Here is a 26,704-nt window from a genome sequence, read left to right on the forward strand (position 1 = left end):
AATTCCCTTACTGAACCACTTCCTCAGCTACTGGAAAATGTTATTCTATATTCTGTCTCTATAAATTACATTACCCAAAGTTCCACCTTCTATGTGTGGATTTGTACAATAATGATTCTTTTTAGAGTGACATTTCATTGGACATAATGTCTTCAACTTTCATCTGTGGTTTCTTATGGTACCCCATGATATATCCAGACCCCATGTTTATACATTCCTATGCATGTGGATATCAGATTGTTTGCACCATTACCTATTATAAATAACGGTACCAAGAGCAAAGGTGTTCAAGTGACAGTTTTGAGTCCTTGACAATATTATTTGTTATATTCATAAAAAGCACAATTGATAAATCAGATGGCAGCTTATGATGAGAGATGTTTACAAGTTATTAGGCATAAGAGAGACGACAGACAGAGATGATTTACTTATTAAAAGCTACTCCAATCTCATATATTTATAAATATAGGGACTAATGCAGATAATAAAATTGAGATTTACCTCTCGGGGGGTCATGCTCACATTTTCAGTCAGAAATACAACGTACTGCCAGGCACAGTGAAATTCTCCTATAATTCCAGCAGCTCGGGAAATGGAATCAGGAGGATCTTGTGTTAGGAAGCATCAATTAAAGCGAGGTCCTAAGCAACTCAGTGAAACCCTGTCTCTAAATAAAACACAAGATCGGGCTGAGGATGTGGCTCAGTGTTTGATTGTTCCTGATTCAATCCTCAGTAACTACCCCCAACCCCCCAAATAATATAATGACTTTAGTTTATCTCAGAGGTATATGGAAAAAAAACTAGCATGTATTTCTAATTCACAAGTTTCAAAGAAGTCACAAAAAAGCCCCCATTTGTCTATTCATTCAACACAGAAAGCAGACTACACTATGCCATGATGAATGGTTGCCCAGCTGTATGGTGGCTCATTATGAAAATTTATCCATCATGCAATGATCAAACATTTACACTCCTTCCCCCATAAGAATTTCAAAAAGTTAAGGCTGTGTTTTTCAGTACAGATGAAAATCAAAGAGCATAGCCATTGGCCACCATCATCTGGATACAACAAGAAACATGGTCGTTTTCCCACATGGTTGAGGAGGAGATGATGCAGCCAAACAGTACATGAGCAGGAAGAAACCCAGGAGCAGCAGGATGGCCCTTGTGGCCCTTTGTTATGGGGAGGCTTTTGGAGACAGGCTGGTGCAGTGAAGGTGCTGGCACCTTATGTCTATGCAAGAGGGTCAACATGTACCCAATGGGGAGGGCCCTGAGCCCTATAAAGATGACATCCTGTAATGCACCCAATATAGTAAACAAGTGCCTGAGGAAGTAGCTCATGGGTAATATACTGCAGGAATCACTGAGGATTATAAGGCCCTGAGTTATAATCACTGAGATTATAACTCCACAGTTGAGTTGTCAACAGCAGAGATTAAGAAGTGGGCACTAAAGGACTCATAGAAGTCTCACAGGAAAAGAAGGGATCTCAGGTTGTCCTGTGGGGATTTAGGCTTTAACTTTGCCAAATAGGAGCTTGAGAAAAATAAAATGTGTCCTAATCATATGGACCATGTCACGTTCTGTCACTTTGATCCAAAGTTCAAATTAGCCCATTCCTGACTCCACACGTTGTGATGCCTGAGATTCCGAGTTGTTGAGAATTACAGGTGGGCACCACCACCCTGGGCTACTTGCAGTTTTCTTTGTAATTTCAGAGAAAATTTTCCTCACCCTTGATTATAAGGTAATTGAAACATTTTATTATTATGTAAGTACACAAAAGATGATATTTATCATTTATCTGTGATTAAGAATACTGGTCAGTGGCCTTAAGCAAATTCAAATGTGGGTGCATGGATTCTCTCTACCATTTCCCTAGTCTTTCTTATTCCTAAAATATCTCTAGATTCATTAAATAAAAATTCCCCAGGGCACACCCTTCCTCAGCTGCAGGAAAATGCCATACTACTACATTCTGTCTTTATAAATTATATGACCCAAACTTCCATCTTTTACAGGTCTATTTTATACAAATGTTGATTCTTTTGTGAGTGACAGTCGCTTGACCGAATAATTTCAAGATTCATCTGTGGTTTCTTATACATCAGCATCACCTTTGCATTTAATGCTATGTTTAGAATTTAATGCAATATTCAGTCTTTGCATATTATTCTACTGAAGATTCCACCCGCTGTGTGTATATGTATACAGTTTTGATTGATGCCTATGCAAGAGGGTGACCATGTACCCTCTTGACATAATAAATTGAAGATTCGTCTGTGGCTTCCTATGCACCAAAATATTTCTCCTATTTAATGTTGAGTGGAATTCCATGATACATCCAGACCATATCTTCATACATTCATACAATTGGGAATATCAGACTGTCTCTATCACTATTATAAATGTGGTATCCTGAGCAATGGTGTTTAAATAATAGTTGTTGTCCCTATATCCAGTTTTTTTGTTATATTCATAAAAGTTCAATTGATAGATGAGATGACAGTTTAGGATAAGGGATGTTTACAATCTATTAGGCATAAAGGAGATTTCTGAGACTCTTGATTTATAAAAAACACTCCAATCTCTCACATACTTGTAAATGTATGGACTGATTCAGAAAAAAAAAGTGATATTTACTACCTAGGGTTCCTTTCACACATCAATCAGAAATATAAAGTTACTAGCCTTGTTGGAGCCATATGGACAATAATCTGTCCTGTTTTTCTCATTTTTAAGCTTAATGTAATCATTTTTAAAAACCACTTTGTGCATTCATCCAACATGGAGAGCAAACTCCTTATGCCATGATGAGTTGATGCATGGCGGTGCAGTGGCTCAGGTAGAGAACTGAAAAATCATGCAATGATTCAATGTTGACTGTCCTTCCCCCACAAATATTTCAAAAAGGCAACACTTTGTTTCGCCATGCAGATGAAAACCAAAGGACTGATGGTGGCATAGCCATTGGACACCATGATCTGGACGGAAAGGCACACAGGGTCATTGTTCCACATGGTTCTTGAGGAGGAGACCATGCAGTCCAAACAGTACATAAGCACAAAAAAATCCTAGGAGCAGCAGGATAACCCTGGTGGCCCTCTGTTCTGGGGAGGCTTTTGGGGACAGGCTGGTGCTGTGAAGGTGCTGGCACTGCCACTTATGCCTATGCAAGAGGGTCACCATGTACCCACTGGAGAGGGCCATGAGCCATATAAGGAAGACATGCTGTAAGGCACCGAGGATGGTAAACAAATGCCTGAGGAAGTAGCTCATGGGTAATATAGTGCAGGAGTCACTGAGGAATATAAGGCCCTGTGAGGTCACAGTGGAGTTGTCAACAGCAGAGATGGATAAGTGGGCACTGAAGGACATATAGAAGACCCACAGGAAGAGAAGGGACCTCATGCTGTCCTGTGGGGACTTAGGCTTGAACTTTGCCAAGCGGGAGCTTCTGGGGCTGAGGGTGATGGACTGAAGGACACTCAGCAGGCAGGTGGCAGAAATAGACAGGCCCCTCATCAACCTGTACAAGTATGCAAGTGATTTACATGTTTCATCACCCCAAAGAACCCCCTGAGATGTAAAACTGTCTGCAGATAAGAACCCCATGTTGAGCAGCATCAGGAAGTGGGTTAGGGCCAAGAGACCAATGATCCAGTCAATGTTCTTGAGCCTCTTGTCACACAGGAACTTGATGATGTCGAACAGAAAGAGGAGGGTGTTTGCCAATATCCCAATTCCCACTTCAGAGTAAAAGGTGCTTCTTATGTTAATAACACCATGCACCATTGTTTTTTTTTTTTTTCATCATTTGGGGTAAGTAATCATGGATTACATGTCTTAGGAGAAAAGTAAGAAAATGTATTATCACAAATATTAAATTTCATCCACCTCAGCCAATACTGTTGCCAGGAGCAAAATTTGTTGGTCTATCCCAATGCCCTCTTTCCCCTCTAACTGAAGTTTTGCTGACACACACACTGGAAACCATTCTTTTCTCTCTCTTTTCCCATCATTTTCCAATAATGGCTGGACTACATTTCATGCAAAGCACAAAAGATTTTCCTGTGCATTAAAATGATCTTATATGTCATATATTTCTTATTCACAAGCTCCAATGTTATAGAAAATCTTTCCCAGATACAACCTTGAATTTTTCTTGATGATATCTTACTGCAAGGGTGGAGTATGTGTCCTTCCTGTTGTAAGGACTATGTACTTTTGGGTCAATTGAAATTATGGTGGTTTAATTAGGAATAAAATCCTCCTAAGCAAAGAGTTTCAATGTGTTAGGCCATGCATATTTACGTTAGCTTCCTGTTACCTTTATTCTGGTTTGTTCATGAACACATGTAATTTTTTTAATATATTCACAGAGAAAATGCTAAGTATTGCAACCTCTGAAGTCAGATGGCTTGAGTATACCTATATAATCATCCACTTAAAAGATAAGTATTCAACTTTCAGAAGCCCATGAGCCTGGGCTCTGGACTCGTCTCATCTATAAGCTGAACAAAACCTCATCTTGTCTGTACCCGAGATACTGTGCATGAAACAGGATGGAGCACGTTTTCCATACAGGGAAAGATTGCTGTGCAGAAGGATCTCTATGGAATTGTTCATTTTTTTTAGACTTCTGAAGATCCTCACTCTTAGAAATCTCTTAATAGTTGATCATCTCTATCACCAATTCAGAGAGGCTAAAAAATTACCAGAATTACAATCTGTTTGGGAATCTCTGTTCAGAGAATATTGAATGTATTTTAGGACTATTTGATTCCTCTAAAAAACTACCTATGTTAATTATTTTTGTTAGAAAATCAGAATTTGACCTATGTGATCCAATATTTCAATATTTTTTCTACTTTAATATGTGCAAAGCTTGGTGCTGTGGGGCACACCTGTAATCCCAGCAGCCCCGTAGGTTGGGAGGCTGAGGTTAAAGAATTGCGAATTCAGTGTCAGCCTCAGGAACTGTGATGCACTTAGAAACTCAGTGAAACCCTGTGTATAAATAAAACACAAAATAGGTCTAAGGATGGGGCTTTCTTGTTCAATGCCCCTGAGTTCATGCCCCACCAAATCAACAAAACAAACAAAAAAAACTTTAAATATGTGCAATCATTGTGGTAAACAGAATCATAATTAAAATATATACACATTAACTTCACTTGAGGAATTTATTACAGTGTAAGTATCAAACCTAACTTTGAAATATGAGTCTTTTGAGAGTCCAAGTTTTCTGTTGTCCTTCAAGATTGCAATGACATTTCTCTTGACTCAAGGGGTCCACATATAGAATTGATACTTGGGTTTATTATATTGATGTCTCACACTTACCAGATACATTTTCTACTCCAGAACTACATCTCCAGCTCTGATTCTAGAGAATTTTGTAATGACTTACTGGCAGAATATTTTCCTGGAAAACATATATATTTACTTTAACCCAAGCATCTCTTATAAGTAATAATTGAGTTTTAATTTGTGTTTTCACATACTAAACCATAATAACACCTGAAAACAAAGTCTTAAGGCTAAATTAGTTCATGAGCCTATGGATGTAAAAGACACTAAGGGAATCCCAGCTACTCATGAGGCAGAGACAGGAGGATGTCAAGTTCAAGGCGAGCTAGCAAATTAGTGAGACCCTGTCTCAAAATAATATATTAAATTGGGCTAGGGATGTACCTCATTGGTAAAGCGTCCTGGGTTCAATCCCTAGTACAAAAACCAAAAGTGCTAAAGAAGGCTGACATGTTAAACATGTGTGAACATTAGGCACCACGTGAGAATTCAGAGTTTAATTACAGGTTTGGTTTAAACGTTGAAATGTAGATCTATATTTTTTTTAATTTAACCTTTAGCTGACATAATACCTGGACTTAGAGAGTCTCCTATTAGAATTCAATATATGTTTACATTGCTTGCTGAACACATGGGGGAATTAACAGATTGATTTTCTCACGTTGTATAATTTCTAAGTGTGCAGTTTCAAAACTCTTATTTGGTCATATGTAATCACCTGATGCAGACTCTGGTGACCACATTGAGTTATAGACATGGGAACTGCTGACCCAAGCCCTGCAGCTGTGCCCAGGTGCCCCTCACCCCTCCTCTGACTGCTCCTTCCCCTGCCCCTTCCCAGATTCTGCTGAGCTGCACTGCTATGTGGGCAACATGTTTACATTCCCTACATGAGTGAGAACATGCAGTAATTGACTGAAAGGAAAATTCTACAAACCATTAGGAAAAAAAAGTTATTTTGAAATGTAGTGAACAGTAAAATGACAATTTCATTTTTTATTTTGGGATTATAGGCATGCACGACTGTGCCTGGCTTCTGTCCAAATTTAGATCACTTACAGATTTATTAGTTTATCATATGCATCACACACATATACATTATTCACTTAAATATTATGAGATATGTAAGTATTCTAAAGGTAAGTATACAGCTATGTCTGTGTTAATGTCTTCTTTATATTATAAAGCATTCTGGTGATCCGGAGCCCTTCATAATACAAACTAAAATAAATCATCAGGCATGTCCTCTCCCAGCCATGAGTCCTGCCACTTAGCACAGAAGAGTCTAGAGGCTCCAGGACAAGATGAGAACTTCCTACCCCCCTGCAGTGTGTTCAAGGGGCCTCCTCAACTAAGGCTCTTAACACAGTGATGGTACTTGGAAACATACTGTTCGAAGCAAAAACAATCAAAAAATAAATCTAATTTTTTTTTAATAAGAGAAAGCAAACTGTCCTAAGAAATACTGGACAGTCCACATATGGATACATAAATCACGGGTAAAGTAACATGGGTTGGGCATGGTGGTGCACATCTGTAGTTCTCACTGATTGGGAGTTTGAGGCAAGAGAATTGCATTATTGAGACTAGCCTCAGCAACTTAGTGAGGACCTAAGCCTTATAGCAAGACTCTATCTCTAAATAAAATATTAAAAAGACTAGAGATGTGGCTCAGTCCTTAAGCACCCCTGGGTTCAAACCTTGGTACCATAATGAATAATAATAATAATAATAATAATAATAATAATAATAATATAATGATAATATAATAATAACAACAATAACAATAACAGCAGACACAAGGGGGCATAATTTGTTTTGTCTTTTCCATGTACTTAAGACCCCCGAACCCCCACTCCCATCACCTACAGTACATTAACAAAAAATGAACAATGGAGTTCTGAGAGAGGGGCTGGTCCTGCTTCATGGGAGTTTGGGACTGAGGGTAAATTGTACAGCCAGCTGTACTTTGCATCACAGTTCTAGCTGGGAAAGTATAAAGAGCACTAGGGAGAAACAGCTTGCATACCAGGGAGGGCACAACCACTACCAGCCAGGTGCTATGCTGTGTGAAAAACCACTGTGAAATGTGCAAGCTACAGGGATATTAAGGAGAAAATCCTGTAGAATATTTGGGTAAATGAGTGATGGCTATTCCTGCAAAATCTGGTTGATAATTATCCATTGTTCCCATCAATTGGAAAGATTTCAGTAAAGCTCAGGGTTCCCAGCTGCGACTACACAATAACAATAGCTTGAAATCTGTCGTCAGGTTCAGTATAAGGAAAGTTACTTTTCTAACAGCAACAAGAAACTCCAAAGGAGCTTCATCACAGACACTAAGCTGGCCTTACTGAGAAATCCAACATACCTGCAGGAGGATCTCTTTCCCTGATAAAGTCAATAATGACATGAATCAATTTCAATTTGCTTAAAGAGGAAGAAAATTAGATCGGTTCACATTTGTTTTGTAACTGCATTTGCATGCAAATATGAACTTAAAAAATAAATGTGAGCACAGACACCTGAACAGAAGGAGGAACAACTTTTCCAAATATTCTCCCTAACAAAATGCCTATCAGACACAACCATTATTAGGGAAATGGGAAGGAGGATTTTAAAATGAATAATAAAAAGGAGACCAGATGATTGGACCATATATTCTTCCTGCTCAACTATTGAAAATTATACTCCCAGATCTTTGGGGGGCAAGGAAAAGGAAATCACTATCAGATTCACTTGTCTTTTCATGTGAAGGTGACAGAGGACCACTGCCCTCTCACTCAAAATTGGCTACTGGGCAGAACACACAATATGAAGAGGCACCCTTCATTTTTAATTTGTGAGATGAAATGTAGGACAAGGAAGATTTCATGAGAAGTTACAACACATGGTTGTGGTAATATAAGGTCACCCCTGTTACTTTTGGGTTTATACAAAATCACATTTTAATTTCTCAATATTTAGAAAGTTACATATCAATGACCATTCCATTTTTTCAAGAAGATGAGAGAAGCAATGCTGAGCATACTTAATAAAGAGGAGACAGGGAAAATTATTACTTCTCTGACTATTTGTATAGGACTAAATAACATAGAAAACAGGAGCTAGCACAGAAGGCATAGGCAATTGTTTAGATAAAATTAAATAGGAATCTGAAATAGTGAAAAATTCTTATGGAAAACAAGGAGTGATTTTCTAAGTCACAAAACTAAAGAATGATACATCCTAGGAATATTTCCTTCATTGCATCTCACAGAGCAGTTATCTGGCTGAGTGCCGTGGATAAGGCTGGATAGCTCTTTTAAAGCTACCAAAACCCTCACTAGGAGACCCAGTTTTCCCCTTCCTCCCTCATCCTAGAAGCCCATGAACTCACTGCCTACATCCGGGGAAACAGAGAAGATCTTGGCTGGATGGATGCCGGCCACTTGGTTTACCTGAGAATAACCTGCACACTTTTAAGGAAAGGTTGAGCTCATCTCTCTGTAGCCTCTCATTTGAGTGTCTATAGTTAGATAACAGGGCCCCCCTGGGGAACACAGGATGAATGAGTCCCCAGCAAAACATTTCACTTTCCCCTTGATTAGATTCTGTCCTGGATAACAGCCATCTGGGAAGATTGGTGCTCAAAATTTCCTATAAGTTTCTTTGACAAAAAAAAATATGTCTGAGATCCGAATTGTTTTTCCCCATAGGTAATCTGAACCTTTTCTCTGGTGGCTTTTAAAAGCCTATCTTTATTTGGTATGCTAGGCATTGCACGACAGTGTGCCTCCGTGTCATTCTTCTGTAATTTTGTACATTTGATGTCTCTTCAAGTTTCTTGTATTTGATTTTCCAGTTCGTTCTTCATGTTTGGGAAATCTTCTGATATTATTTCATTGGAGAGATTGTGCATTCCTTTGATTTGTATCTCTGTGCCTTCATCTATTCTGATAATTCTTAGATTTGGTCTTTTCATGTTGTACCATGGTTCTTGAAAATTCTGTTCATGGTTTCCTACCATCTTCCCTGTGAGGTCAACTTTATTTTCAAGATTATATATATTGTCGGGGCTGGGGGTTGGCTCAGTGGTAGAGTGCTTGCCTAGCACAGGTGAGGCCCTGGGTTCCATCCTCAGCACCACACAAAAATAAATAAGTAAAATAAAGGTATTGCATTCAACTACATCTAAAAAGTAAATATTAAAAAAAAGATTATATATGTTCTCTTCATTGCCTGATGTTCAGTCTTATAGGTGATGTGGTCTATTGGTGATGGGATCTATTGATTTTTTTATTTGGTTTATTGTTTCCTTCATTTCAATTTTTTTTGTATCTCTATCTCTTGAAATAAACTTTTACTACCTGTATTTCCTCTCTTATCTCTTTGTTGGTGTGATCCATTGTTGCCTCTATTTGTTCTCTTCTATTATTCTTCACTTCACAGATCATTTTGATCATGTTTATTTGGAACTTCTTCTCTGAAATTTCATCGACTGTACTGTGAGTGAATTCTGTTATTATAGCATCTTGGTTTGTCTAGAGCATTTGCTTCCCTTTTTATTTTTCATGTTGACTTTGTGTCTCCCTCTCTAACAGTGGGAATCGAGATATTAAAATTTCTACAGTACAATCTTCTAGTGTCCCTGCAGTTTATCAATACTGCACATTTAAGGGGAAGATCCATGTTTATACCACCCAATGCAAATAATATGCAGCCTTAAAGCCAACAGCTCTTGTTTAGACAATTACATTATTGTCACAATAAACAGAAATGATGTGTTCAATTAATGTCATATATATATATATATATATATATATATATATATATGACATATATATATCAGGTTGGCATAAGCATTTACAGTTTCTTATGGTGGTCAAAGAGTGGGGTATATAATGTAGGGTTCCTGAGGTAGGAGGTGAGAACACAGAGGTATTAGATCATAGGAAAAGTAAAGATGAATCAAAAGAAGTATGCTAGTAGAGATACCTCTGGTGTAACCAGATCTGCAGGGACCTTGGTGATAGTCTTGCAGGTCTGATTTGTGGGTATTAGTTTTATATACTGTTAATTTGCTGAATTTTTGAGTTCTAGAAGCTTTTGAGTGAAGTTTTATGAGTCTTCAAAATGTGTAATGATGTCATCAGAAAATATGGGCAGTTTTAACTCTTATTTTTCTACTTATATTTCTTTAGTTTTTTTCTTTCTTTTCTTTTTTAAAATTTCTTTATTCATGATGATGAGGAATAATGTCTCAGGTTTCCAACAGAATGGACTCTGCCTGAGCTTCAAGTATGTTTCATATGACTGCTATTACCTCCACCTCAGCCTCCAGACATGCCACTGTTTTTCCATATTTTTTATTGTGCACTTTCAAGTGATGCACCTCTTGAATTCTGAAATTTTCAGCATGAAAACCATGAAGAACATAAGCAGAAATGTCAGAAAACCAGGTGATACCCTTGAGAATAGAGTCAAGAAGAGAGTGCCAATCAGACATTGTAGAGAGAGGACCCTCAGAGACAAGGGAGACACTAAGAATTATTAATCCCAAAATTCAGGTATCACACCATGAGGAATGGATATGAGCTCATTTTAACTTCATATCAAAGTGAGAGTAGTACAATATTTTTTGTTAAGGGAACTTAGAGAAAATTTTGAGGACCACTCTCCCCAGACGGCAGCTTATTATCCAGATTAGAATCAAATCAAGAGGCAAGTGAAATGTTACACTGTGGACTCCATAGTCCTGTGCTCTCCAGTGGTATCTTGTCACCTTACTAGAGACACTAAAATTAGAGGCTGCAGAGAGATGATCTAACAGCCCCTTTTGCTCAAAACTCTGCAGGTTATTCTCAGGTGCAGCAATTGCCCCACATCTATCCAGATAAGTGCTAAGTTGGTGCATGGGGCTTCTAGGAGGAGGAGGTTGGGAAGGGAGAAACTGAGTCTCTTAGGGGTTTTTTTTTGTAGATTTAGAAGAGACACTCGGCTCTGACCACTATCCTCAACCCAGACAACAGTGCTCTGTAAAACGCAGTGAATGAATTCTTCCTAAGTTATGTCATCTGTTAAATTTGAGACACATTATTTGTCAATGATTTCCATAGGAAATGTCCATTATATCAGAATTCTGTTACATTTTCATCAGCCAGATGTAGCAGCAATCAAGTTACATATGCCCATCTATACGATCTCGTGTTTCATATTTTATTTACTTTTGTGAAAATAAACAGGAAGTAAAAAGTTTTCCTGATTATTTAAAAGAGAGAGAGAGAGAGAGAGAGAGAGAGAGAGAGAGAGAGAGAATTTTAATATTTATTTTTCAATTTTTGGTGGATACAACATTTTTATTTTTTATTTTTAATAATTTTTATAATTTTTATTTTTATTTATTGAACCCAGCAACTTGTGCATGCCAGACGAGTGTGTTGCCACTTGAGCCACATCCCCAGCCTCTCCTGAATTTTATTTTAAAATACTGAGTGTTGCTCCCCCCATCTTCCTGAACAAATAGAACTATTACTAATATGTGGCTTCTAAACCTTGAGAGATTAGAAACTAACTTGAGACATTCCAGAAGGTAATAGGGTAAACTCACATTGCTGCAAGCTTTTATTTTAGGTTCTCAAACCTTTCTTGTTCTACATTTAACAATTAGAAAATTAATGATGCCCCTCCAAATCCCATTACCAAATTTCCAGGAAGAAGGCTGTGATCCTGATATCACCTTCACATGAAATATTAAAAATATAAGTGATCTTGATGTTAGATACATTTTCCTTGCTCCAAAAGACCCTTGTTTATAACTTGCAATAACTGGGTGGAAACAATGTTTTTGTCCATTAGTTTTTTTTCTTTTAATTATTCATTTAAAAATTCACCTTGTCAAATTTGCTAATAATGAATGTGTCTGAAAGGCACTTTGTTAGGAATAATACTTAGACTTCAAGCTGAAATTCATCCTGTTCAGGTATGTATGCTCATTTTAAAGTACATCTTTTCATGCACATGCACTTACAGAAAAAAAAGTCTAAAACTATCTCTTTTCTTCCTCCTAAAGCAATTCGGACTTGACTTGGCGCCCTGTTGGGTATAGAAAATAGATAGAACTGCAGGACTGTGTTCAGTGAATAAGCCAGACACAGAAACAGAAGCCCTGAATGGACTCTGTCCTGTGTGGATGACAATGAAATAAGTCACATGGATATGATATGGAAATAAATAGAGGTTTAGAAGAGCTGCATTTAAAGAGAATGGATTCAATCAGAGGATGCTGCACATGTGTATGAAGATGTCACACTGAACCCCATCACTGCACATGGTGAAAACACATTAGCAAAATAGTTTAACAGCACATCAAACTGAATAAATCATTGGTGCTGCATTACAGAAATGAGGGCAAAAGAGGCAAACTTAATCTCTCTACAAAAACAACCAACCTCAATAATAAACAATAAGAGAGAAAGAAAGAGACATAACACATACCAAAATATACAAAGGATGAAAAACCAGAAAAATAATTAGGACAACAAGTGTAAGTTCTTATCCATACCAATAATTCCTCAATGAAAACACAGACTGTAACTACGGTCTAGTAGACTGTCATCTATACATTGCTAATCCCAATTAGGATTGATTTGCAAACAATTTTTATTTTCTTGCTTTTTAAAAAATTTGATGATACAGTACATATAGAAAAGTACAAAAAAAATGTATACAGGCATATGAATAGGTCAGACAAGTTTTCATTGAGGCAGGGCTTGAAACAATACTCAAAGCCCTAATCTCCATTTTACAGGAAAGGTATAAAATAACACAATTTAAGAACTAGCATTTAAGTTTTTATTTTTATAATTTTCTACACAAATGATAAAATTTGGATTACATGAATTTATTCCTTAAACCTTCCTTGGTATATATTTTACCTTAAATAAATCAAATATAGGAGAACAGACCTATGTCATTTCTAATGTAAAAAAAAGTCAGAGGATAACGGGGCTCAGTGCATCTGATCTTCAATGACCCATAAAATATGAAACAGATGTGCTCTCATGGAAAATCTATCTAGTCATTCTCAGGCTTGTCCTAGGAGCAGACACCAAAATGCAGAGTGGGTGAAAGTATAAAATTGTCATTTTTCTTGATCATCCCATTTTGAAAAAAAATGACATTTTTTTTTCTTAATGGTGTATAGAATTTTCTTTTTAGAAAAAAAACCCTGCCTTTCCTCAATCATGTATGGAAACTAAAAATGTTGACCGCACAGACCTGCAACTAGGGAGAGGCTGGGAAGGGTCAGGGGAAGGAGCAGTCAGAGATGGGGTGAGGGTCACCTGGGCACAGCTGCAGGGCTGGAGTCAGCAGTTCTCATGTCTATAGCTCAATGTCGTCACCAGAGTCTATATCAAGTGATTATATATAACCAAAGAATAAAGGAAAAGTGTTTTGGGACTCCTCAAACTTCAAAAATGCTAAAATTTGAGGAAATACAAAATTTAATCATGCTTATGAGATCAGCAAACTCTGTGAACATGACTAGAATTATAATATTGTATTCCAATTCGATGTCTAAACATTATATTAATTAATGCTCAAAATAATGAACAAATCTGCATTTCAATGTTCTACCCAAACATCCACTGAAGATCTTAACTCACAAATGTCACCCTATGTTCACAAAACTTTAACCTGTCATCTTTTCTTGGCATTTTTTTTTTTTTGTTCATATGTGTGTTTCGTGCCATGGATTTAACCACGGGCACTATACCACTGAGCTACATCACCAGGCCTTTTTTTTTTTAATATTTTATTTTGAGACAGAGTCTCACTAAGTTACTTTGAGCTCATGCTAATTTGCTGAGTCTGGCCTTAATTGGTAATAATCAGCCTCCAAAGTTTTCACAAATGCAAAGATCAGCTTCAAGAAATAAGTCACATTAGCTTGTATTTGCCACAAGCCCCAGCCAACCTGAGATAAATCTCTGCCTCTCACCTTACTCTAAGTTAGCATGGCTCCCATGTAGACCATAAGTAAGTACAATTCATGTACTTCCTATAGGACAAATAGAATATAAAACTGACTTTCAGTTCAATTATATTGAACGAGTCACTACAAAATTATACACTCTGAAGTTACAGCTCAGGACACATATTTCAACACTGGTGAAACTTACCTGTCTGATGTTTCAAATCAAAACCTGGACACCAAAGTTAAGGATGTAAAAGGGCCAAGGTAAAAGCAACCAATATTGTATTCCTTACCCTTTAAGGTCAGCTCAGATACAGAAGATAATGGTGCCACTCTAAGGTCCCCATGACACTGGTGAGGCCCATCAGAGGGATTGAAAGGACCCAAGAAAACATAGATCCAACCAGAGCACATCCTGCAAAGAGGAGGGTCACTGGATAGGGAAACATTTCAGATATACCCAAGAGAAGCCAAAATCATTCAACATAATGCTGACCCATCCTGTCATATGGCACAACTAGTAGAGAAAAAGTTAAAAATAAACCAAGAGGCTTCCCAAAAGTTCCCAAGAGTAATCTCTGAAAATATCAGCTAACTCTAACTGTACATAGATAGGGAAAAGGTCCATTTTGACTAAGTTGGTCTTAGATACCTGGCAGAAAGTGTATGACCAAAACACAGTCAGACTTGGGCATGGAAAGAGAGCACAATCGTCCTTTATTGTTCCTGGAGATGGATATTATGTCGGCCCTTCCAAAAGTTAAGTGAAACTGGAAGGTTATGTAGGAAGCATCTTGCAGAATCACAAGACTGTTCTGAGTCAATTTTAAACCTACAATTCTCCTGAGCTCCTGCCTAGGCAGATGTAGTGGGGGGGCCATCTGTTAGTTACGTGAGGGCCTTCTCCTGGTATGGAAGCCAGGGAAATTTAGGTTTGGCATTGTGAACTACCTGTGGCTCTCCAAGGGCGATAGATTTTCCAGTCTATGTGACATTTGTCTCAAGTCTACTAGGAAGATACTTCATAGTAGCTCTGGAGATGGGCATAACCTTTTGGGATCTGGACAGGCCACACTTAATTGCCACAGGCATATCAAAAGAGTTGTAGTTGTGGAAGATATTTCTCTTCCCAAGACTCAACAAAATTATTGTTCCAAAATGTATTCTTCAAGCAAAGGGTTAACAGTCATGGTCCATTTATGGACAGGGAAGGTATCTGCTTTAGGCAAGCTCAGTAAGAAAACAGCCCATATATCATCAAACACCTTCTTTTTTTGAACTAGGAATTGAACCTAGGGGCATTTAACCACTGAGCCACACCCCCAGTACTTTGTAATTTTTTTTTTAATTCGAAGACAGGGTCTCACTAAGATGCTTAAGGACACACATAATTGCTGAGGCTAGCCTTCAACTTGAGAACTTCCTGCCTGAGCCTCCTGAACCACTGGCATGACAGGTGTGCACCACCTCACCTGGTTTGATAACGATCTTTCAAAGAACAACAGAAATTTCATCTCCCTCATCCCCATTTAGTTTTTTTTTTTCCAACATCAACTAATTTTTGGAAACTCAGGAGAAAATAACGTGGGATGACACTGTAAGGGGTTATCTGGCCCTGCTTAAACATGTCCTCATTCTTTCCAGTGTGGATTGGAAGAACTGGATTATTCGTTTTTCAGTACAAATGAGCATCAAAGCACTGACGGTCGAGTAGCCATTGCCCACCAGCATCTGGAAGACAAGGCGAACGGGATCCTTCTTCTGCATTTTACTGTAAGAGGAGGAGATCACACAGTCCATAAAGTACACTGCCACAAAGGAACCCATGAGGAGCAGGATGGTCCTAGTGGCCCTCTGCTCTGGGGAGGCTTGTGGAATCCTGCTGGTGGTGTGGAGGTGCTGGCACTGCCTCTTATGCCTCCACAGGAGAGCCAGCATGTACCCACTGGAGAGGGCCATGAGCCCCAGAAGGAAGATGTCCCGGAGTATTCCTACCAGGGAAAATAGGATTCTGTAATAGTAACCTGGGGGAGATTCCCTACAGGATTCAGTGGAAAACCAAACATTTAATGTGTCATTGGTGGGGCCTTCAATAGAGACTAAAATACGGATATTAATGAACATGTTGAACACCCAGAGAATGAGAAAGTACCACAGACTGCGTTGTGGGGATGTGTGCTTCAACTTGGCCAAAAAGGAGCTTCTGGGGCTGAGGGTGGTGGCCTGAAAGACACTCAGCAGGCAGGTGGTGCTTCTGACAGGCTCCTCATCAGCCTGTACAGGTAGATGACGGTTTTACATGAGATGTTGTTCCAAATATATTGAACCCCAAAAATATCTATGTCCAGGAATATCCTGATTATGAGCATCAGCAGATGAATGAGAGCCAGGTGAGCAATGATGAAATCAGCGGGCCTGATTTTGCGCTGGAGAAGGCACGTGAAGACGTGGAAGAGGAGCAGGAAGACATTGGCTATGATCCCAAAGATAATTTGGTAAGAAAAGACATTTCCTACGGCAATAGAAATGTGAAGTGTGCTGCTCTTGTTCATTTTGTTTTCTGGTGAAAAGATTTTACAGAGTCCATGTCTGAGGATAAATACTCATCATGACAGTTGTTACTAGCTTCAACCTCCCCAACTACCAAGCCTGCCCATCTCAAAGTATGTTCATACTTATAATTAACATTTTTTTTCTGAGAGAGAGAGAGAGAGAGAGAGAGAGAGAGAGAGAGAGAATATGAATCAGTTTTTTTTTTTTTTTTTGTAGATGGACACACCACAATGCCTTTATTTTCATGTGGTGCTGAGAATCAAACCCGGGTCCCACACATTCTTGGCGAGTGCTCTACCACTGAGCCACAATCTCAGCCCAATAATTAACTTTTAATGTGCCCTTTCCATCTTCAGTTATTGTTTCTCCTGAGTAGGGCCATGACTAATCTGTCTTTTTATGCACAGAAACCTGCTTTAAAAAGCTCAGTATGTAGCATTTGAAGTGAATTCAAGTGAGGCAAGTTGCAGGAATATTCACATAGAACTCTCAACAGAAGAATGACCTTTGGGGACCCTTGTAAAACTCTCTAATTTTAGTGTTTCTTTTTCTAGATTTTTTTCTCACTAGTTTGCAGATGAAAAACCAAAATGTGGGCTCTGAAATCAGACTTCAGACTTCTTGATTATATATATATATATATATATATATATATATATATATATATATATATATATTGTACCCAGAATTGCTTAACAAATTATAATTTTTTACATATATTTGATTATGCCAGAAAAAACATATCAAAGTGGGCAGAATCATCAATTATTAGTAGGATCTTATTCCAAAATCTCTTTTCTGTCCACTCTTTGGCATATTGAAAAATAAAAATTAGGGGCTGTGAATGTGGCTCAAGCGGTAACACGCTTGCCTGGCATGCACAGGGCACTGGGTTTGATCCTGAGCCCCACATAAAAATAAAATAAAGATGTTGTGTCCTCCAAAAACTAAAAGTAAATATTTAAAAAGTTCTCTCTCTCTCTCTCTCTCTCTCTCTCTCTCTCTCTCTCTCTCAAAAAAAAAAAATAAAAATTAATCATAGTTTAAGTGCCTTTTTTAAACCCAGATTTGAACCCAAAGGCACAAAACAACTGAGTCACATCTCTAGATCTTTTATTTTTATTTTGAGACAGGGTCTCACTGAGTTGCTTTGAGCCTCACTAAGTTGATGAGGCTGGCCTTGAACCTGCAAATCTCCTGCAACAGCTTCCCAAGCTGCTTGGATAACAGGCATGCACCACTGCAACAGGAAAACTTCAATACTTTGTGGGTCATACATTTGAGTATTTTAACTGGGCTACAAAGACCAGACCTCACCCTGATTAAATAGTTTACAAAAGAGAACAAGATTTCTTATCTTCTTTTAGTCAGCAATGATATTTCTCCAGAGGACAGAGGAGGAAATATTGTAATAGACAATTTGATGAGAACATCTTCATGAAATATCTCCCTATAGAATGAAGGCATTTTCTTTATTTCAGTTTTAATTCTGCTGTATATGTAACATGTACAATGAGACTAGAACACTTCCACACATTCTTTCATCTATAATACTCTAAATTATATCCATAGCTACCCAGAAGATTATAGGTCGATTATGTCAGTTACTAAGGGTGAGCAAAAGAGGCAAGGGGTCAAGACAATTTTAATGTTTTAGCCCAGTTAATTAATTGCTTGGAAATATTTGAGGAAGCGTCATTTTCTATAGTGGAAATTAATTAAAGACATTAGAAAAATTTAATCTCTTCCAAATGATTAATTAAATAAGAAGTTTTTTTTTCCCTTCAGTCACATCTTCAACGAAAGATTTCCTCCCTTGTTATTCTCAAAAAAAAAAAAAAGAAAGAAAGAAAGAAAAAGGCTAATATAATGGTCTAAGATTATATAATAATGGTCTAGGAGTCTCCACGTTTGAAAAGTCACAGATGGTTATGAGTAGGCACAGCACTACATGGTTTATCTATTTTCCATGAAGCTATGGGTAGATGATGCCTATTCCTGTGTGCACACTTGAAGTGAGTTGTGAGATATAAGCTGACATTTTGATCCCAAAACACCTTTACAGCAACACAAACTGGATATGTAACATTTGAAGAAGTCCTTTGAAAATTGCAGAAAATGAAAAAAAATAAAATTACAGAAAAAATCATATTTTTTCATTTTCTGTAATGTTATAAAATACAGGTTTTTCTTCAGTTTAATGCAGTTTAAGAAAATAAAATGAAGAGTATTGACAAAGAGGAGAAGCAGTCTGTCTGAGTTATCTGTGAATGGAGGGCACAGGACTCTGGTTTCAGCCCTGCCAGCTGGGTGGCCACCCTGCCTGCATTGTCATGGGAGGGAGGGATGGAGTCAGGAGGGCCCATGGACTTGCAAACACAGGTAGAGAACTGGGTTTTCTTGGGAGCATTGCCTGAAAAGTGGAACATTATTTTTTTTCTATAGGAGAAATTTCCTGGTTACAGCTGGAAAACCTTATCAATTTAGTAAAGTGCTGATTATGGGAAGTGGCAGAGTCGGATGCTATCATGGGTCCCCCACAAGCATTAGCTCCCTGCAGCCCCAGAACACAGCAGACAGAGAAGCAGCTGTCCATCTGCACACTGTACAGGTCACAAACCTGTGTATCAGTGAGACCCACAGTGCCCTCCATGGTTCACAGGTAGTTTAATTATAAAGAACAAAATGTTTCTATTCCATCCTACATTATCATATTTGTTAGAAAACATCCTGAAACACATCAACATTTCATAAATGTAAGATAAATGAATCTTCTTAGCCTGTTCCCTCCTGGCTGTGCCTAACCCCACTCACACCTGCCAGGACTAGTCCAACCAGGAGATCAGGGTGCAGACAGAAGGCCTGTCTGTCACCAGGATGACCCAAGAATCTCTCCTCATAGCTCTGGGGAGAGAGGTGATGAAGTAGCTTCTGGCAGCCCTGATGGGCCAAGCCCCAGGTCATAGCTTTAAATATTAAAAAAAAATAAGCCATCCTCAGACTGGAGGTTCCACATATGATGACATAATTTCAAAGAAAATAATGTGGAAAAGAAGTTCAGAAATAGGTCCCAGTCTAAAAAGGTACAGTGGGGGAAAATCTAAGTGAGCAGATTCAAGGATAAAAACAGAAGTGGAGAATAAAATGGAAATGAAACTCTGTTTTGTTTTTTTTAAAGGTATATAGCTAGGGTCCTTAAAGCTGAAAGAGTGAAGTCCTTACCTGGGAAATTTAACCCAGTGGACGATTCCTTTCCTGTCATGAACAAACCAGCCATCAGTTAAATATTTTGTATTCTGCCATTGTCCAAATCTTAAACAACCCTGAGTTATATGTTATCTCCCAATGGGCCAGAAACTAGTGAAGAACACTGAGGTCAGTGCACCCCAGTCACTGGTGATAAAAGTAGATCCCAACAGCATCTTGGGCTTCTAGGGCTTGTCTGTGGAGAGACATAGGCTGGAGGTAAGGGAGGAGGACATATCTGCTTTCTCAGGTGCACCATGGACACAATCATGTAAATTATGTAATTTGTGTCCTCATTTAATGAGGTGCTTTAGATTCATGAAAGGGCATATTTCATTTGTTTTTATTGCACAGATTACCATCACCTCTTCACTAACATCCCCTATCTTTTTGGAGAGAAGACACCATGGGACCTTTGGAAGCCAGGAAGGGGTGATCACTACTGTCACTTTGTTTGTAAAATTAAGCAACTGCAGCCCCTGATCCAAGCTCTAGTTAGAAATCTTAAGGCATCCAGAGCACCATTGCTGTACTTTTGTTAGATCAAACATGAGAAAAAAATATATCAGCGTAAAGAAAATGCTACTTGCTATTTGTTAAAAATGTGAAGATAAACTTTATTTATATGTATCATATTTGAAAAAAATCCACAATATAATTTCCTTCTGATTAGCTAAAAAAAGTATCTTGTGTATATAAATATTTCTCATTATCTCAGCTATAGAAGGAAATGCTTAAAAGAATTTAAATTGAGATTTTGAGGGAAGATAAAGAAAACCAAGTGTGTTTAATAAAATTCTGGTCTAAAATTTTATCTCTTCTGTAGTGACTAGGAATACAAATTAGCAATGCTGAAGCAGAAATAACCAGAAAACTTAATAGTATGTACTTTGAGAACTGATAGAGCAAAATAGCAATTAAACTCACTGTGGTCTGAGAAATAGTTGGAAACCTAAAATGATATATTTAAAATGTTTTTTTCTTACTAAAAATTTAATAAAATTAAATTTTCTTATTAAAAATTTAATAAGGGTCTGAGGTTGTATCTCAGTGGCAGAGTTCTTGCCTAGTAAATGTGAGGCACTTGGTTTGATGGTCAGCACCACATTTTAAAAAATTAAATAACTGTACATAAACAACTAAAAAAATTAGAAAAAAAATAATAAATGTTCAGAAGTAACCAAATTTAAAGGAAAAGATAGTAAAAAGAAAATTTTCTTCAGTCCTTGAAGCTGTTGAGTGTGGGTAGAACTGGATGCATAATTCAGAGCTACCAAAGAATCTAACACACAATTTGGCTATTTTGATTTTTTGATGCTTCATCACAATCACAGAAGCCCACTCACACTCTGCTGCTGCATCTCATGAAGAGAAAGGCACTTACCTGGGCAGGTCGCATGGGGAGTCAGGGGACGTGAGCGGATCCTGCACCATTTTAAGAAAAAGACGTCTTTAGCTCACCTCTCTGTAGGGCTTTAATTTTAGAATCTGTTAGGAGGTGACAGGTTCCCACTGGAGAATGCACAACTGTGGCTTCCCCCAGGGGAACATGTCACCTGTCTCTTACTTGTACTTTAGTCTCTGCTGGATAGTAGCAACCTGGGGACAATCAAACTCAAAACTTTTCTCTTAATTCCCTGCACAAATCTGTGTGAGGGATCTGAAGGTTCCCAATCACATAGACCACAAGAATTCTCTCTTTTTTTAAAATCTACATTCAAATTAGTCCCAAACCACGTTCTACCCTGTAATGCGTCTACTCTGGGATGAGTGAATCCTGGCTCCACCCATAGATTCCAAGTGGCTCTGGGGTCCAATCTCTAAAATGTGAGATCATCTTTCTTGGTCCACTATCATGCTGACCACGTGATTGGGTTAATATGTCTTGTAGGATTTCCAAACTCAGCTTGAGGTTTTCAGGGCTGTTTCAATTTAAGAAAATTACCAAAATATCCATTCTGACCATAGCAAAAGAAGCAAAAAAATATTTGAAGCTAATTTCTTTTCATTCTTAAGGAATTCTTCAGGATCAACTCTTCAAAAAATGGTTCTGGGAATATTGGACTTTCATGTGTAGTGTAATAAAATTTACCCTCTATCTCTCTCCCTACATAAAACTCAACTCAAAGTGACCAAGGACCTAGGTATTAGACCAGAAATCCTGTGTCCACAAGAAGAAAAATATAGGCACATCTGAATATCATGTTGTTTGTATGAACAGAGTCCCTTAGTAAGATTCCTAAAGAGAAAAAGGAAAATCAACATGGGATACTATCAAACTATTTTTTTTTTCATAGCAAGGGAAACAATCAAGAATGTGAAGAGAGAGGTTGAGAATGGGAGAACATATTTGTCTCTCAGCCACAAAATTAACCTCTATAATATACAAAGGACTCATATATTTCTCTCCCTCTCCTCTTCTCTCTCTCTCTCTCTCTCTCTCTCTCTCTCTCTCTCTCTCTCTCTCTCTCTCACACACACACACACACACACACACACACTCAAATGAACAAATGGGCAAAGTAACTTAACAGGCACTTCACAGAAGAAATACCAATGACAAGCAAACTGAAAAGATGAACAATATGTCTAGCAATTAGAGAAATGGAAATTAAAAGTACACTGATATTCCATCTCAATCCAGTCCGAATGGCAAATATCAATGTCGGCAAGGATGTGTGTGTGTGTGTGTAGGGGGCAGTTTCACTCAAACATTGCTGGTGGATCTGCAAGTTTCTGTGACAACTATAGAAAGCTGCATGGAGATTCTTCAGAAAATGTAGAATACAATCATCATTTCAATAAGTCATCCCACTTCTCAGTATATCCCAAATGAACTTAAACTCCACACACTACAGTAAGGCAGCCACATCAATGTTTGTATCAGCTCATTTCACTATATCTAAGCTATGGAATCAACCTAGGTGTTGGAATAGTACTCAGTCAAAATAAAGAATAAAATTATGCCATTTGCTGGTACATGGATGGAATTAGGGACTATTATGCTAAGTGAAATAAGCCAATCCCCAAATCCCAAAGGCTAAATATTATTTCTGATGTGTGGATGGTAACGCATAATAAGCAATTGGGGAAGGAGAAGTAGAAGTTCATTGGATTAGCCAAAGGCAGAAAAGGGATAGAAAGTCAGATGGGAATAGGAAGGATAGTAGAATGAAACAGACATAACTTCCCTTTGTTCATATATAAGTACAAAACAAGAGCAACTCCACATCACTTTTATCCAAAAGAATGGGATCCTAATTAGAATAAGTTATACTCTGGGTATGAACAATATGCCAAAATACATTCCTCTCTCATTGTATAAGTAGAAAGAACAAATATCAGCAACCGATAAGATTGATCTGTGCTGGGCTAAGATGACCCAAAGGAAGACAGTAAAGACCCAAATCAACAAATGAGAGATTAAAAAATGAACTATCACCACAGACTCTTGTGAAATCAAGTGGTAAACAAAAGACATTTGAAAAATGTACACACTCCAAACCTCAAAAATCTAGAAGATATTGGCTGATTTCTAGAAACATGCAAGTTGCCTAAACTGAACCAGGAATATAGAGTGTCAAAACAGAAATACCAAATCATTAAACAGAAACAGTGACTTTTAATCAAAAGTCTCAGAATAGGGACTGAGGTTTTGGCTCAGAGGTAGCATGACTGCGTAGCATGTGTGAGGCACTGGGTCTGATTTCCAGCATAGCATACACATAAATAAAAATAAAGTCCCCTTGAGATATCTATCTATCTATCTATCTATCTATCTATCTATCTATCTATCTATCATCTATTTTTTAAAGAAGCCTACCTACAAAGAAATCCAAGACTAGAGAGGTTCTAAAGAGAGTTCTACCTGACCTTCAAAGAAGAAATAATACCAGTCTTTCTTAAATTATCTCATGAAATTAAAAAAGAATCAATGCTCCCAAACACATTCTATGAGTACAGTATAACTGTGATGCCCCAAACAGACTAACCATCTAAAAAGGAAAAGCACAGACCAACATTGATGAACACAAATGCAAAACCACTTAATATTAGTAAACAGCATTCAAAAACATATTAGGGAGATAATACATCATTATTAAGTAGGCTTGATCCCAGGGATGCACTTCCAGTCCAACAGACACAAATAATAAATATAAATCACATTCTTAATAGAATTAAGAACAAGAATTATACGATCATCTCAATAGTAGCAGAAAAGGCCTTTGATAAAATACAGCAAGCATTTATTTTAAAAACACCAGAGAAACTAGGGATTCAAGAAACTTAACATTATAAAACTTTATATGACAAACCCATAGCCACCATCATACATCATGGAGAAAACCTGAAAGTATTTCTTCTAAAATAAAGAACAAGATGAGGATTTCCACTTTCACCACTTCCATTCAATATAGGTCTTAAAACTCTAGCCAGGGCAATCAGGCATGAGAAAGAAATTAGGGGCATACAAATTGGAAAAGAAGTCAACTATCACTGTCTGCTAATGACATGATATAAATGTATCTGAAACTTCCCCCCATAATTCCACCAGAAAACTTCTGGAGCTAATAAATGGATTTAGCAAAGTAGATGGATACAAGGTCAATACTCAAAAATTGATAACTTTTCTGAGAAAGCATTCAGGAAAGCCACTCCCCTTCACATAGCTTCAAAAACTTCTTGGGAATTAATCTAACCAAAGGTTGAAAGATTGCTACTATGAAAACTAGAATACTGAAGAAAGACATTGAAGAGAAACTCAAAAGATCAAAGACGTCTCATGTTCTTGATGGGCAGAATTAATACAGTCAAATGGTCCTATAATCAAAAATGGAAAAATAATGGTAACAATAAGTTACTTAAAACTCATACAACCAAGGAAATACAACCAAGGGAAATGATGGCTTTGAGAAATACATAATAAAATTATTACTCATAAAAGAGGCACAGGACTGTCATGATCTCTGTCTGCAAAAGGAAGATGAGATAAGTAAGACACACCAGAAGTGTTCACACAGGCTTTTCACGTGTGGATGGATCCTAATTATTTAAACATAGCTACTTTATTGCAAGAATTACCTTGACTTCAGAGCATAATCACCCCATCTACACAAATAACCAATTAAAAATCTTCAATAGCAAAGTATTTAAATACTTGAGCCAATTGGAATTGTATGGTATCACGATTTCATGAAAGGAACAACAACAAGACAAATCAGGTTAGTAGATGATTATAGTCACTATTCACAAAATGCAAAAAAAAAAAAAATCCTGACATGTTAGAATAAACATATTTTTAAAAACAGTGCAGAAACCTCATTGTAAAACTGTAGCTTTCTGTGACTCATTCCTAAGCAGTGAGTGAGACAATTCTGGACAGCTAAGAAAATAATTCTGTAAAGTCCACACACCTCAGATCTCTTTTGCAAAAAAAGGAAATGGTTAGACTTCCAGAGTCACAATTCTCACACCTTAACAGACACATAGCTGGAGTCAGTTTAAGATCCTCACCTACAATGTTCTTTTAAAGTTATTTTTCTAAAAGAAAATGTGTGAATTTGCAGAAAATCAAATTGGGGTTGTCACTCAGTGGGAGAGCACTTGCCTAGCATATGTGAGGCACCAGGTCTGATCCTCAGCACTACATGTAAATAAAGAATAAAGGTATATCAACATCTAAAAAATACTTTTAAAAAAGAACATATTTTTGACACTACACTGGTTGGAACAAATGTCACTAGTTCAGGTCTGAAACTTCTAGTCTTTCACGTAATTCTGATGCCACTTATAAGTCCCAGAATGTCATCTACACTGCTGATCAACTTCTTGTAAATTGGGGGACCCTACAAATAACAAACATAGAAAGAAGCAGTCATTATTAAAATATTAGTTACCTACAACTCTAATAAATGAATTAAACACAACCGTGATAAAATCCTGACAACCTGTTGCACAAATATAAAAAAAAAGTTGCTTCTAAGGGCTATATGGAGAAGGCAGGCAATCAGAGTTGTCAACAATTCTGCAGAATAAGTTTACAGGACTGAAATATATGATTCTGAGATTTACTATGAACTTACAGTAACCCAAAAGGTGAGATATGTGGCAAGGAGTATACAAAAAGATTAGTAGAAGAGAACTGAAAACCTAGAAATAAACTCAAAAAAACACACAAGAGAAGTCAGGACTTCACTGGAGGTGATACAATCTTTTTAATGAATTATGAACACCTTGGCATCTGTGTGCAAAGAAATGAATTAGACACAGAACTTACAACTAAGATATCATCTCACTCCAGTCACAATGGCAACTATTATGAGGACAAACAACAACACTGTTGGAGAGTATGTGGGGAAACATGCACACTCATACATTGCTGGTGGGAATGCAAATTGGTGTAGCCAATATGTAAAGCAGTAAGATTCCCTGGAAAGTTGTGAATGGAATAACCATTTGACCCAGCTATCCCTCTTCTAGGGCTTTACCTAAAGGACCTAAAAACAGCACACTACAGGGACCACAGCCACATCAATGTTTACAGCAGCACAGTTCACAATAGCTAAACTGTGGTACAAACCTAGATGCCCTTCAGTGGATGCATCAATAAAGAAAATGTGGTACATAT

General features: G+C 37.6%; 1 pseudogene; it reads right to left on the reverse strand.

Moving 5' to 3' along the window:
• Positions 1-2,878: 2,878 nt before the first annotated feature.
• On the reverse strand, positions 2,879-3,806 carry LOC144251504 (vomeronasal type-1 receptor 90-like; annotated as a pseudogene).
• Positions 3,807-26,704: the final 22,898 nt, after the last annotated feature.

The sequence above is a fragment of the Urocitellus parryii genome (assembly GCF_045843805.1).
Source record: "Urocitellus parryii isolate mUroPar1 chromosome 16 unlocalized genomic scaffold, mUroPar1.hap1 SUPER_16_unloc_2, whole genome shotgun sequence".
Classification (NCBI taxonomy): Eukaryota; Metazoa; Chordata; class Mammalia; order Rodentia; family Sciuridae; genus Urocitellus; species Urocitellus parryii.